The following is a 6,584-nucleotide window of genomic DNA, read 5'->3' on the forward strand; positions in this document are numbered from 1 at the left end:
TATTTTTTTGGCAAAGTAATCACTAATTATATTTTCTATAACTTGTTATTTTTTATAATTGTTACAACCAAGTTTTTTATGCATTTTGGTTGTATAAAGTTGCCTTAGAAAAACAAAATGTTTGTTGATATATATATATATATATATATATATATATATATATATATATATATATATATATATATATATATATATATATATATATATATACTAGTCGTTTACTCGCGCAAAGCAGCGGCGACGAATTGTTTATGGGCGATGATTAATTAATTTCTTTGAATAGTTTCTTTGCGGCTATTAGTTCAAATCGTAAAATTCATTAATTGTTAACCAAATTACATTCATATTTTTTGAGTTTTTATAATCCTTAAATGCTGATAAATCCATTTCTATCACTCTTTACAAATTGCAATTAATCACTCATAATATTAACTCCAAATAACCGTAAGATCTTAACTTATTCCGAAGTTTTGACTCGTTTGATCGGCAATTAATCACACAATAATTTATTCTTTTTCAAAGAATATGCAAATCACTATTTGCCATTATTTTTTTTAGTTAGGTTTATTGTCAAAACACCATTAATTAATATTACTTAGAAAAACATGGTTTCACATTTTGTCGATGTTAATTAAAAAAAGTTAAATGTATTTTTAACTATACTGATTAATCGCGTCATACAATTAATATATTTAAAAAAAATTAATATGATTTAACTTTAAATTTAATTCATTTATATTTAGGTAATTACTACTTACAATTAAAAAATAATTATGTCATTCTAAACAGTTACACTGCTATATTTTTTTAAAATTAAATAGTATAGATTCATAAATTGAAGTTCACGGTAAAAAAATAAGTTAATTTATGTTGTTTATTTAATATAAAAATTGTAACTACCAATACAAAAATAAATTACAATAAAATCATTTTTTTATTATTGGATAAATTCCATATACATAATTAATTGGAATCAACAATGAAACCGAATGATCATTACATTGTTATTCTTTAGAACTCTTCAAATATCCTTTAACTTCCAACTGAAAATAGATTAAAATACAATTGGTAAGGCTCATGAACCCATGATATGTAATTACTAAATTGCCACAAATGATCCTACTCAACACACAAGAATAAATGCAAGTTCATGAAAAGAAACATAGTAAAAGTAAAATGATATAATTTTTTCCACACACTCATCTACTATTAGGACATCATACATTAAAATAACAACCAACTTTTAAAGTACGATGCTATAGTAAACAAAAAATGGAGTTGGTTGCTATTTTAGCATAGTATTAGATGGCATTGTTATAATATATCAACTGCTGGAAAAAATAGCTAATTGAAAAAGGGGTTAAAGGGTAATTTTGGGGTAATTTAAGGGGGTAGATGGTAAATAAAAGGAGTAGGGTTGAAAGTTAATGATGTGGCAGTTTGAATTTTGACTTTCTTAGTGACATGGAATTAAGTGGAGTAGGTTTAACGGTAAGTGGGTTGCCTATTGTACTGGAGATATAAGGAGTGTTGACGGATTAGGATATGAAGAATGAGATGTTGACCGAGAGTGGGGCCATAAGGGTGTCATTGTAGTGTTTGGTATTTCACAAACAGCAAAAACATGAAGAGGCATACCTGAAGAGCTATAAGTGTAATCAAGGGCATTTTTGTCAATTATAATATACTTCCAGTCAACTCTTGAAAGCTTTGACCGATCATACATGATGAAAACATAGATTGTAACAAACACATTAAATTTCATGGCACAAATTTCCTAAAATTACAAAATATAAGGAAAAAAAACATGGTCACACGTATAGAGCTTATAAAAAGATTTTTTTTCGTTTTCTTTTTACCAAGATAGCAGAAAGTACTTAACAAAAAGTGCATCGACCTTTTACACAAATGACCATGTATTGCCAATGGAACCACTGTAAAACTCGCTTATTAAATGGTCAAACAAAAACATTTCTATAAAAATTCATGCATTTCACAATAATATTAAAAATTCAAAAAAATTGGAAGTTTGGTAGATACCTTTCCCTATTTTGGCCATTTTATGATTAGAAGAGGTAGACTATTTACTTGAGAGGATACATTTAGCAGCCAACTATACAACTCACTCTGTTCAAAACAAAATTAGAAAATATAAAAACAGAAAGAGAATCCAATCTTTCTTGGGGGTCATTGATATTGCATGCAGTTAAGCACATCATTATTTTCGAGTTAGAAATGGACTCAAAGAAACCAAATGACACATAGCTATGCATGAATAAATATAACATACTAACTTGTTATGAATTCTATGTTTGAAAAGTATAAGAAATCATAAAAAGATAATAGATTAAACCTCCATGAGGTGAGTTTCTTGTTCAATCCTCTTCAGTTCAGCCAAATTATATAGTCCCTCTAGCGTATGCTTCCACAGATATCACATGCTCCTGTTGTTATAAAGAAAAACACCTGCAAAAAGAAAAATCATAAACCTCAAAGAAGCACAAATGGGTATCATACAAGAGCTATAAAAGTTCAGCACTTTTTGCAGATTGTTTCACAGATTTTAAAATTTTTTAAGGAAAAATGGAAGCAAATGAGTAACTTTGACTATCTGATATAAAATAACTGCATTGAGGATATTTACTAAAATTTCATAAACAATATGTAGATATTCCATTTTTCTAATTCATAGGTCATCATGTAAAAAAGATTTAATGCCTGGAAGTGTGATCAAATCTGCTCTTCGTATCACCCGTGTCTTGCTTCCTTTATTGTACGCCTTTATAAGTGCAGCTTTCACAGCAAGTTGCATAACCTCAAGTAAATTCAGCCTCCCCTACACATATAATAATAACTATAAATTTATAACGCACGTGAATAAAAAACCACAACTTGTTATTTACCTGAGACCTGGACATGAGCATCACTGAATCAAAATTCTCCTGACTAATGAAGTATGCATCCATAAATTCCACAACCTTTTCAATACTTTCATCCTGCCATTTATCCAAATCATTATTAAATTAAAAGTAAAAAAATCACTTGTACCTTTAGCAGTGTCTTTCATGGATCATTCATGTGCTTAAGTACAAGAGACAGATAATCGAGACACAGGGTCGACCTACACCAGTTGACCAAAATCATCATCCATCAAACTGTTTACACTTTAGTGAAAACTAAAACTCAGTTAACTTATTAAGAAACTATACATTACCTGCCCAAATAGAATTGTAGATAAGCTAAAAGATGAATACGAGCATCTTCAAGAAGCCTATGATTCTTTCCCATGGTAGAGTTCTTTCCAAGCCACCTCCAAATCTGTTAAAGTTTCGTTCACCCTAGAAATTGACAGCACCTTCAAATTTTGCTACAAGAACCTTCATTCTAATACTTCAGAAACAGATACACACAAAGTTATAAAGCAAGAACTGAAGACCTTTATGGTCGTGAAGATAGAGATAGAGAAAGAGTTATGCGTTCAAGAATATATATATATATATATATATATATATATATATATATATATATATATATATATATATATATATATATATATATATATATATATATATATATATATATATATATATAGAGAGAGAGAGAGAGAGAGAGAGAAAGGCGTTAAATATTGATTACTATTGAAATCGTACCATGAAATGGCAATTGATTAAGGCCTTTCTTACAGAGAAAATTGGTGGTGGTTGTGGTAGCTGTTCAGTGGCAGTGCAGACGGTGGTGGTGGTTGCTTTGAAATTCCATAATTAGGGTTTCTTTGATAGAGTAATAGAGAGAGAGAGAGAGAAGAAAGAGGTGTTGGTGCATCGGTGGTTTGGTAGAGAGGAGAAGGAAGTACCAGACTACCGGTTCTTAGTGGGATTCATTGCTTGAGATACCGGAAAAATGGGGGCGGAAGTGATGTGGCAAACTGAGAGGCGAAAAAGAGATCGTAAGTTCTTCCAATTTCAATTTGAACGTGTCTCCCACTGAATCTCGGATTGACTGACTAATTGGGTGAAGATGAAGACCAGGGTCGATATATGCCACATTTAAGAATACTTGGTGTGCGTATTTGTATAAAAAACGTTTCAAATTTTGAATGAACCGGGAATTAAGGGAAAGAGATCGGATTTATAAAGATTAAAGAGCGTGGGATAAAATTTAATATTATTTTATTGTTAAATAGGTGTATTTTAAGTATAGATACTTAACGTCTTAAAAAATATTATTATTATATTCAATCTATTTTTAGAAATAATGTGATTTCTTTTATAAGATAGTATATATATATATATATATATATATATATGTGTGTGTGTGTTTGTGTGTGTGATGTGCATAAACTAGCCGGAAACCATTTTGTTTGTTGTATTTGTTGTTTTAAAGTGGTTGTAATATTTAATTAAATATATTAGTTTTTTTTATTTAGTTTTGTAAATAATAGATTAATTTTTAGAAATAATTTATTTATATAAAAATGGAACAACAAATGAAGACATAGCAATTTTTTGAAGACCGAAAGGTGATTTTTACAACTTTGAAGTGGGTAGGGGCAATTGCGACACTTTCTACAAACTGTTGCTATTGACAGTTTCCACAAGGAATGTTGGTCCTAACGCAACACTTTCTGCAACATTATCTAAAAAGTGTTGCATGTTCTGAATTATTAACCTTTTAAGAAGTTTTTCAACATTTGCAAACAATGAATGTTTTCTCAAGTGTGAGCATCAACAATAACATTACTAGAAAATTTTAGATCCCTTTAAATGTCCCTTTTGAAATGGACTTGACATTTTGTGTTTGCTCTCAAAATGTTAATAGACATGATTTGGTTTATGTACATATATTTTAATGCATATTTGTGATGTTTATTTTATGTCGTTGCATGTTATGTTGATGTATGAAAATGGTTTTTACATGTTAAATAACATTTTATTATAAAATAATATCACTTGAAGTTTGAGAAATAAATATTTAAAAAACAACATAAGATGTTTGTAAATGACTATCTATAAAAACATTTTTACCGGTTACCAGTTAAAATCAAATTTTTGTTAAAGAAATAGTTTTATAGTAAAACTTTAACATATCCAACTTTAAAATATTTGAAATGATTTAAAAAGCGTTTAAACATTATCTAAACTTCATGTCTTATAATAGACAATAGTTTTTTTTTTTATAAAAGAAATACTAAAATCTGGTTTATAGCATTATAACATCAAAACTGTAATACTAATTATTATTTTTTACGTCGAAACTTAATATATGATATTAGTTTTTATAAACTTAACGCAACATGTTGATATTACGTTTTATGCATTCCAAATGAGATTTAAAACATAATTATCATCATCTTAGTTTTGGTTTATCAAAATATGACATTTAATAAAATGAGCTTTATTATACAAATTCATAAAGTCATAAGATTTTGATTATTAAAAGGAGATTTAAAATAGTGATTTTAGAACTCATTCAAAACTCCAAGTCTTTAGTGTAAAATGAAATTTTGATTAAAAGACTATAATCAATTCTTAAAAGCTTTTTACGACAAAACTATAAATATCATATTTTAGTTTATAACTAATTGTATATAAAATGAAGTTTTATTTGGAACCTAAAGAACATTATAACAAGTGATATGATTTTTACAAAAAGGTATATGAATTGTTGGATGCATGCAATATTCATGAGACCATGTTTTTATAACTATATTTGTAAAACATATATAAAATATTTTCTTAAAAATGCAAGTCGTTGCTGTAACATCCAGTTTCCCGTCATTTCTTATTTCAGGTCCGTGAGTAGGAAGTCGATTGTGTAAAGTCTTTGGGCCTTAAGGAGGTAATGTTTAGACCTTTTGGAAGGAGGCAATGATGGTTATAAGATTTAAACCTTTGAATTGTGTTTTGGGCCGAAGGTAGAACATGAAAAGTCATAGTCTGGGTTCTTACATGAAATATGGATTTTTATTCAAGAATTTTTTGTCAAAGATATTTAGATAATACTGTAGAGCTCTTCAATACGTTTTCGTGGATATAAAGAACGTCGAAAACAGAGTTGGAACGAAGAAGTTACGATCGTTTGAAGTTAGGACAATTTTTGGGTTAGCCGCATACGATGGGCGTACGGGGAGTACGTTGGGCGTACTAGGGCATCCCTAGTATGTTGGGCGTATATTGAGTACGTTGGGCGTATATTGAGTACGTTGGGCGTACCCGATCAACGCCTAAACCCTATTTTCATGGTTTGAGTCCTATTTAAGCTCCTTAACTCCCCTAAACCCATTCCATTTTCAGCATCCACCTCTTTAACACCCTCTCTTGAAACCCTTACCCTAGTTTGAGCCTCTTGAGCAAAAAAAAAGTGTTTTTGAGTGATTTGGGGTGTTCTTGGTGCACCTTGGAGAAGAAGGAACTCATTGAAGAAACGTTGGTTGCATTGGGGTTTGTAGATCCAAACCTTGTTCACCTTAATCTTTCTTTTGGAGGTATAAAGTTTGAATCTTGATATTCCTCAAGGTTTTTGTTTTTCTATCAAGAATTGTCATCGGTTTCTCAGTATAATTCAGGCGATCATGTACCTGAATA

General features: G+C 29.6%; 2 long non-coding RNA genes across 3 annotated transcripts; both read right to left on the bottom strand.

Moving 5' to 3' along the window:
• Positions 1–915: 915 nt before the first annotated feature.
• LOC111878694 (uncharacterized) lies at positions 916–2,472 on the bottom strand. The gene is made up of 3 exons (XR_002845853.2): positions 2,354–2,472; positions 2,041–2,127; positions 916–1,043 (listed from the first exon to the last, which is right to left on the bottom strand). It is a non-coding gene; the product is annotated as an uncharacterized LOC111878694 (long non-coding RNA).
• A 245-nt stretch (positions 2,473–2,717) lies between these two features.
• On the bottom strand, positions 2,718–4,097 carry LOC111878693 (uncharacterized). Of its 2 annotated transcripts, none has more exons than XR_008226871.1 (4): positions 3,651–4,097; positions 3,215–3,338; positions 2,904–3,121; positions 2,718–2,836 (listed from the first exon to the last, which is right to left on the bottom strand). It is a non-coding gene; the product is annotated as an uncharacterized LOC111878693 (long non-coding RNA). The 2 variants fall into 2 exon arrangements; XR_008226870.1 differs by having other exon boundaries at positions 3,215–3,390.
• Positions 4,098–6,584: the final 2,487 nt, after the last annotated feature.

The sequence above is a fragment of the Lactuca sativa genome, chromosome 9, assembly GCF_002870075.4.
Source record: "Lactuca sativa cultivar Salinas chromosome 9, Lsat_Salinas_v11, whole genome shotgun sequence".
NCBI lineage: Eukaryota > Viridiplantae > Streptophyta > Magnoliopsida > Asterales > Asteraceae > Lactuca > Lactuca sativa.